This window comes from Abramis brama (assembly GCF_963993115.1).
Source record: "Abramis brama genome assembly, chromosome: 19".
NCBI lineage: Eukaryota > Metazoa > Chordata > Actinopteri > Cypriniformes > Leuciscidae > Abramis > Abramis brama.
The window spans coordinates 33,423,851-33,432,964 of NC_139981.1; the positions used below are offsets into that span (position 1 = coordinate 33,423,851).

Consider the following 9,114-nt stretch of genomic DNA (forward strand, 5'->3'; position numbering starts at 1 on the left):
AGACCCGAACACCATACAAGGGTTAAGAAATATATAAACTTTTTTAACCCTCTGGTGCTCTTTGGTAATTATTTTTTTGTGTGTGTTTTTTTACTTCATTGGAATGGTACAAAACTTGGAAAAGGTTTCAGAACATAATTATGAACATGATTCGAAAAGGTTAAATGGTCCTGAAAAAAAATAGCCACAATTGTGCTCCTCGCGGTCAAATATGAGCGTTTTCTAGTGAAAACTTTCGGTACTGCGGCCAAACAAAATCTGACTGAAAGCTCATTTCTTGAGATGTCAAACTCAAATTTTGAATGGTAAAACATGATTTTGAAAATATATATTTCATATAAAAATCAAAAATAGTATTTTTGTGCTCAATATTTTGAATATGCTCAAAAAGTGAATAAGAAATAAATACAGCGTAAATATAATTTTAGTTCCATAAAATACCCTAAAAATACAAAATATTAAATAAAACATTATGAACTAAAACACAGTACATTCATTTCATTAATATAAAAAAATTATTTTGTGACCGACACTTGAAAAACACAAGAGGGTTAAAATGTACTTAAAACAAACCATTTAAATTCTAAGGCAGTACAACCATTTTGGGAGAAAAGTGCTTCGCTATACTATGTACTAGTACTATGTCACAATGCCTTAAAAAAAATCTTACAAATTCTTAACTGCACTGAAAATATTATTTTTTTATATATTTTTTTTAAATAACCTTTTTTTTATTTAATTGTAAGCACATTTAAAAACAACCCAAGGTTGACCAATTTGCTGTTGCAAACTGCTCCGAGACTTGGGTTGAAGATCCAAATGCAGCTTTACTGGGACAGTCCAGAATCGTAATCAATATAACGAGTAAAGGGTCAAACAATCCAAATGAGCAACAGGGCAGCATACACAGGCAAAAGGAAATCCGGAAAACAGGCAGAGAATAAAAAAAACAAGATACAGGAAACTAGGAAAACGCTCAGAAATGCAGTGTAACAACATAGAATGACTGAAACCCCAGGGCTTAAATAGGCAAGAGTAAACGAGATAATAACACACAGGTGGAAGTAATCAGAACATGAGGAGTCCAGGCAATGGGTTATGGGAAATACCCAGTACAGGAGACAGAAGCAGCGCCCTCTGGAGGTTATACTGGGAACTACAGCCTGCGGGTGTAACAGCTGGACACAAAAGAAGAACATTAAGAGACAAAAATAAATGAATACACATTAACAATCAGTGCTGTACAATGTAAAACACACACTAAAGACATCATCGAGTAAATAGATGAGTTTCAGGCATAGACTGAAAAACCTAATCTCTTTCTAGGATTGCAGATGATAAAAAGAAAAAAAATGGTTGTGAACTAAAGTTATTCGCAACATTATTAAAGTCCCAGCACGAGGAGCAACAGACGTGTTGCCAAACACAACGGCACCATCTTTCATTTAAAAATAAATTATATTTTAAATGATATATTCACATGGAGCTCACAGTGGAAAAGCTTTGGGCAGTTCTTGCAAGTGAAGCGGAAAAGCTATGTCATCACTGACCTTTCACTGTATCAGATCCACTGACCTTTAAACACAACAACATATCGATCCCATGTTTTCACTGAGAAGGTTCTCTTACTAATCTTTCCTAGACGAGGCAGAGGAATCACTGAGAACAAGCAACACTGCCAAATAAAAACTTGTGAAATATAATCAACACTTTATGTTGCCTGGGAAACACAAGTATGACGTCTTTAACGTCTGGAAAGACTGAAGCTTGTATTCTCTCCTTCTTCTGAGACGTCTGATAGTTTCTCTGATTGCCTTCGCTGCTGCTGAGAGACTCTGCATCTCTCTTTGGGTCTCTCTCACTTTCTCTCTCCAGTTGGAACATGAGCTTATAAAACATGCCTAAATTCATATTGTATCTAATAAATGCATTAGTGCATTAAAAAATCTAAGTTTTAGATATTACAGTGTTATTACTATGTCATTACAACATTTACCTTTTTAATAATTAAAAAAATCAAATTTCAGCTTTAAAATTCCAACAAAACCACTGTGATGAAAGATTATTTTTTTTCAATATTCATGAAAAAGTTTATTTGACTATATCATTATATGAAAATTTACAAGAACATGATATTTATACAAGTATCAATGGATTTCATTAAATTCATTTGAACTTATAACTGCTTACAAACAGATGAAATGATGAAGCATTTATGAAAACATACACATTGTTTTTCTAACAAAATTTATTTTATTTTTTTTTTAAATGTAAATGTATGTAATTTTACTTTATTATATTATTGTGCGTGCATAAACTTTCCCTTTTATGGTGATAAGATGATACATTTTTCATGGGCTGTAGTTCATTGGATATAGTTTATTTGTTACCTCAGTCAAATCGTTTGTATGTTTGTAGTGTGTTTGTGTGTGCATATTCATGTTTAGTCCTAAAAAGTGTGTGTGAGAGATATGGGAAAGAGACTGAGAGGCCGTTTACACAACAGTTTTCAACTACGCTGTAAAAAATTATTTTCATGATTTGTTATCACGACTTTTTTTCTTTTGTCAAATCAAATTACTTAATTCAGTTCAGATAAGATCATATTTTCAGTTTCTGTTGATTAAACCAATCTCCTTCATTGTATTGACACATATTTTAAATTCCAATGAACTCAAAATTTTAAGCCAACCAGGTAACTTACTTTTTTAAGCCAAAGTTAAACCAACAATATATTATTTTGCAGTGATAAAATAACCGGTCGTTCATTCACAAGACAACGACGTTTTGGGGGCCTGAAAATGAAATCTTTTGAAAATGGGTTTCAAAGTGCACGTTTTTGAATGATTGTCTCCATGTAAACTACAAAAACATGAATTTGTGAAAACAGTGATGTTTTTTATGAAAAGTGACATCGCCGACTGCTGGAATGCAGCGTCCGTGTCAACAAGGATTGTTGCGAAAAACACAAAGGAAAAACGTTTCCGTTTTTAGTACATCTTTGTTGTGTAAATAAACCCTAAATACATATTTACAAAAGTATTTTGAGAAAAATCTAACCAACTGATTTAAAAAATCTACATAAAACCATAAAAATTGACCCGGAACACAATTAGTGTTACAATGTACTTTTTTTTCTTTCTTTTTTTTTAATGGTTATAGCTGTAAAATCTGTAAAAATAAATGATGTATATTTTGACAGTTTTGATAGAGGTTTTGTTCCAGTTCTAATAATTAGTAACAACGACGAATTGCCAGACGCACGCCAGGAGCGGTTCACAGCCGAGGAGACCGACGTTCTCGTCAGGGCCGTAAAACACAGAGAAGTGACATTGGGGATGGAGAAACACACCCAAATTAGCTTCGGTTAAACAGGCGTATGATAATTTGGGTAAATGTGTAAGCTAGATGTATGCTTTTATAATAATCTATCTATCTATCTATCTATCTATCTATCTATCTATCTATCTATATCTATCTATCGTAATAATGTATGATTTGCAAAAATGAAAACTGCTGCTTCTGTGTAGATGAGAGAATCAAAGTGTATGCGCGTTGTGCACACGCTACATTGATTATGGCCCTTAATATAGCATATGAATAACATGCGCAACGCGCCACTGACTTTAAACTGTTTTTTTTTTGGTCAGTGGCGGAATTGTTTTCTAAACCTGCAAAATAGCACCAGGGAACGTTTGCGCCGGAACACGCCTCCTCTTTGCGCTGAACCGCCCCCGGGAGCGCAAGTGTATTTCTTAGTTAACCGACGTGCGTCTGTGGAGGGAAAAGTCCGCTGCGCTGGGTGTAAGATAGGGCCCATAGTGTTAACTAATAATTGTTATAAACTGGTGCTACCAACAAAATATTAGTGCATTCCTGGAACTGGGCGTCGTTACACTACATCCGTATGCATCGCTTTCTGCCAGGACTTTTACGTGCTTTTCTCAACTCAGTGAAGTGACGTTGGTGTCCGGGTTAGCGGTAGCATGAGCCGTCAGGCAAGTGTTATTTAAATAAACTCCTGATGTACTTACAAACTTTCCAATGCCTCGTTTTATGAGTACAGAACCTATTTGTACTACTGTAGAAGATTGCTGCCATCCTGCACTAAGCCATCCGGCTGATATCTCTGAATAAGATCTAACTTTAATAATGTTCAACCAAGGGGAAAAAGGCTTCGGGGGGGTGTTTGGCTCGAGGTCATGGTGCCCTAAGTTGATCTTACTCCGAACCATCCCTTTAATGGTGGAGCTAAGGAAGGTCCAAACTAATATTATATCCCATTATGAATCCATGTTCTTGGAAATCAATAAAATAGCCAGCACATTATAATCATGCATTTGTTTTGTGATCATCCGCCCAATAGTGTATTGTCCAGTGACTCCTCATGTCTTTTCTATTGCATCGCTCGTCTGCGGTCTGTATCTCGCCACATCACAAGATTGCATGATCATTCAGACTGAAGAAAACACCTGTGAAACTGAGTTTGTAGTGGCGGACCGTGAGTGACGATTCGTCATGTGACTTAACTCTGGCTGAGGTACACTGTTAGCAATTGATGTAATTTTTACAATAAAATTTACAACAACATATTGTATTCATGTTTTTATTGTAAATACAAATGCATGATGGGAAATTTATGGACAGTCCTGTAATTTTGTTGTAACTACACTGTAGAAGCATTATTTTACAGCCACCGCATAGCATTGTGGGATTGCTGCGATTTGAATTTTGAAATTGCGCGGTACCGCGGCGGCCAACGGCACCAGAATCAAACACTTTTGGAAGAAGCAGCTTTTGGAAGGAACACATCTCAGGTATGAAACGTTAACATGCCATCTATTTTTATAAGTCTATGGATATATTAATACCGGTCATATGAGTGGTGATTGTTTCGTTTGGTATATTTCAGTGACATTAGCTTCTGTGACGTTCGCCCCGACTCGACTCGCTCACTCCCGGTAAAACAACACCATGAACTGACCGCGGTGAAGTGGCGTCTTCTTACTCAACCCATACGGAAAAAAGTTACCACATGCAGCTACAAGGTACGAGATATTCACAATTTTTCGCTTGGTATATTTCAGTAACATTAGCTAGAGTAATGTTAGATATAACGTTAGCTCAACTCGCCCCGCTCACTCCCGGGTAACGACGTTATAAACCTGAACTGACCGCGGTGAAGCGGCGTCTTCTTTAAGTTACTCAATCCATAAAGAAAATAGTAACGTTACCACATGCAGATACACGGCACTATTTTCAATGGAAAAACAAACATGGTGAGTAGAATCGAGTAGAGCTGAGCTTGTAACGTAGCCTAACGTTAATGGAAAACCACCACAATGACGATAGCTCAAATAACGTTAGCCCAGACTGTTAAAAATAAGCATTAACGTTAGCCCGATCAGTTAGCTCAGGTTATTATTGCATTGATTACACGTGCTACTGGACAGGCTGTCATAACATTATTAGGGCTTTGCTGTCTTGTAATCGGGGGTCTTGAAGCCGTGGTTTGCACACTAGCATAAACGAAGTTTGTAACGTTAGATTTTACGGCCACTGAATAAACACAAGCAAATTTTAGTTGAAATATGGGCTTTAATTAAACGACAATGCTGGTATCTTTAATTATGTGAGTCAGCTATAACTGTGAGATAAGCTGAATATAGCATCTGGTATGCTCATATGTTATAACATTACTTTGTGCTTGGCAAACCAGGTTGGAAGAGCAGTCATGTAACTGTCTGTATCTAAAATAAACTGCGCGTGCGCAACTAAATCCAACCAGCATCGTCATAAAATATTTTTTTTTCCGGAGCCTGGGTTCTGTTGAAAAGCTTTCAATGCTCTCTTTGTCTTCAGAAAAGGCAGCAAATTATCAGTAGTATTAAAATTAAGTTAACCATTTTGTTTGTCTCAAATTACATGTGGCTGCCTGGCAGACTATATGGACTAAAATAATAATAGATTTTTAATTTGGCATTTGTGTAATTGGTAATACATTTGGTAATGTTTACGTTTTTTATTCCCTAGCCTAGCCCTCTGCCACAGCTGCTGATATCCAGAGAGAGAGAGACCTATCCAGCACACCTTGCTTAATTGTGCAAGGTAAATTCTTCCCTTATTTTATAGAGTAGTTCACTTTTAAATGAAAATTACCCCATGATTTACTCACCTTTTATTATCATATTGTGTTAATGCATTTCAGGAGAGACACTAATCGCAACAAGTGTTCATAGAAGGAACAGTTGTGATGGGGCCCAAAACAGTCTTTTGAATGGAGTGGCTGAAACCTTCGCTGCTTACTATGTGTTCAACATGCAGTATCCTAAAGACGCCTCAGGCACTTTATACAAAGGTATGTTTAAACTGTTTACACACTAATAAAGAAAATGAGGTAACACTTTACAGTATGGGTACATTAATTATCATGAATTCATGTATAAATTCATGCATGAATTACGCATTCATTCATGCATTAATATCTCATGAATCATCAGGAAATAACACAAGTTCAACGTTTTTCATTCATGACTTCATGAGTGAACAACACCTTAATAAAAAAATTAACTAAGATGAGTACATCATCATGAATTATGATTTATTATGCATGATCGTGATGCTTTTCTTTGTTCACATATGCGACCATTAGCACATTGTTCATCAGTGTTTCTAAGGACCAGTCACCACTTTAGTTGAGGGGCCACACACATGAAGTCATTGATAGATGATGCTTAGTTAATGATGACTACTGTATTTGAATGTCAACAGAATCTGTGTGCTCTGAGCTGTGATTGGTCTATTTTGGGGTCTGTCCAACTACCACAAGCGTTTGCTTCGTCCACCTCCTTTTCAAACCATGCACTTGTATAATTTGTCTGCTATGTTGCCTGTTATGTTGATTGTGAGAAAATTAGAATGCAGGTTTGAAATAAACATCATCATCATCATCATCATCACCTGCAGGCTTTGAAGAAGACATGAACTGTTGACATTCAAATACAGTAGTCATCATTAACTAAGCATTATCTATCAATGACTTCATGTGTGTGGCCCCTCAACTAAAGTGGTGACTGGTCCTTAGAAACACTGATGAACAGTGGTATAACTGTGAACAAAGAAAACATCATGATCATGCGTAATAAATCATAATTCATGATGATTTACCCATCTTAGTTAATGCTTTAATTAAGGTGTTGTTCACTCATGAAGTCATGAATGAAAAACGTTGAACTCGTGTTAGTTCCTGATGATTCATGAGATATGAATGCATAATTCATGCATGAATTTATACATGAATTCATGATAATTCTTACTGTAAAGTGAATCCATCATTCTCATATGTAACGTCCCATGAATTATTACCTTATTACCAGTATTGTTAGGTTCTATGATATATTCTATGCAATGATGTCAATAGATAGGTTTCCATCCAATTAAAACATAACTTTTAAACGCATTCGTAAAAATTTGGCAAAAAAACCCTCTAATTGGAGAGCATTTCAATCAACTCTGTTATGCGAATTATAAATGGTCACGCACCTAGGAGTCGTGAACAGCTGTGGGATCAAAACGTAAGGTTGACAGGGCAACTTGAAACACCTGATATAATTGCAAAAAATGCAAATTTGTCAATCCACATAGAAGTTTTTGTTCACATTAGAATATTTTATGTGAATTTTAACCGTTTCCAGTCAGGATTTCTTTTTCAAATGGTTAAAATGTGCATTAAAAAGTTGGATGGAGACCCAGCTATTGCTGTTAAGTGTCTGTTCTATAGTAGAGTTGGTTTTCCCCTGCAGGACATAATTTGTGTAAACAGAAGAGACTGACGGACAACAGTTTAACATTACAACTTTCATTAATTCATTAAATTAAATTGTATGGTTAAAGTTGTTAATGTTAAATAAATACATCAAAGTCATTTTATTTTATGAGCAAGTAGGTTACTTATGTTTTTTACACAGTATTTGTCATTATTTAACAGATATGAAAACTTTAACTTTTTTCCTCTCTCTCGGTTTTCAGAGCTTTTTGTGGAATCCACTCCCAGACGGGCAGTAAAGCCGAGAAGAGACACAGGCTCAACGCACCTGTTTGCACCCTCCTAAGAAAACTGGACTTTGAGTTGATGGGATAGTAACATGAACAACTTCCCCTATGCAGTTCAAGTCTGGCTGGACACCTTTGTTCCATATCATCATGTTCCCCCTGATGATTGGCTGCCTGGATGTCTGGAAGTGAGCTTCTTCATTAAAGGGATACTCCACTTTTTTTGGAAATAGGCTCATTTTACAACTCCCCCAGAGTTAAACAGTTGAGTTTTACCGTTTTCGAATCCATTCAGCCGATCTCCGGGTCTTTAGAAGAATGTCAGTAACCAGACAGTTTTTGGTCCCATTGACTTCCATAGTAGGAAAAAATATATACTATGGAAGTCAATGGGACCAAAAACTCTGACATTCTTCTAAAGACCCGGAGATCGGCTGAATGGATTCGAAAACGGTAAAACTCAACTGTTTAACTCTGGGGGAGTTGTAAAATGAGCCTATTTCCAAAAAAAGTGGAGTATCTCTTTAAAAGTAAAATTTTGTTTTATGTGTGATAAAGTGGATACTTTTGTAATATGTATTTTTGCACAGTTTGTTAATTAAAAAAAAAGAAAATCTACCATTGTTGTGTTTTTAATTGGCCAATACGGAAAATGACAGCTTTTTACTTGTAATATTTATACTTGTAATGTTTTACAGTATATTGATTTGTCCTGTGAAATTACAGGAAATTCCTGGCTACTGAGTTGCCGTAAATATAACATTTTGCTGTAATATTTACAGTATTCTATCCTGTGAAATTACAGGAAATTCCTGGCAAATACCAGTAAATTTACATGATTATTGTAATTAATTACAGTAGGGATGTTGTATTAAGTATTACAATAACAGTCCTGTATACTGTTTACAGTAAATTTACGGCAACTATTAGCCAGGAATTTCCTGTAAAATTACAAGAACTGTCTAACAGTGTAGATTAAATTAAACCCATCCGTCTCGCTTCCCTCTCTCAGGAAACTAAATTGTCCTGCCACAGTGTCAGAGCTATTTATATGACCAGGAA

General features: G+C 35.8%; 1 long non-coding RNA gene across 2 annotated transcripts; it reads left to right on the forward strand.

The window, feature by feature from the left end:
• The first annotated feature begins 4,555 nt into the window (after positions 1 to 4,555).
• Positions 4,556 to 8,379, forward strand: LOC311070188. 2 transcript variants are annotated; one of them, XR_014603634.1, is made up of 5 exons: positions 4,556 to 4,817; positions 4,913 to 5,048; positions 6,034 to 6,108; positions 6,209 to 6,358; positions 8,029 to 8,379. It is a non-coding gene; the product is annotated as an uncharacterized lncRNA (long non-coding RNA). The 2 variants fall into 2 exon arrangements; XR_014603635.1 differs by having other exon boundaries at positions 4,556 to 5,048; positions 8,029 to 8,376.
• Positions 8,380 to 9,114: the final 735 nt, after the last annotated feature.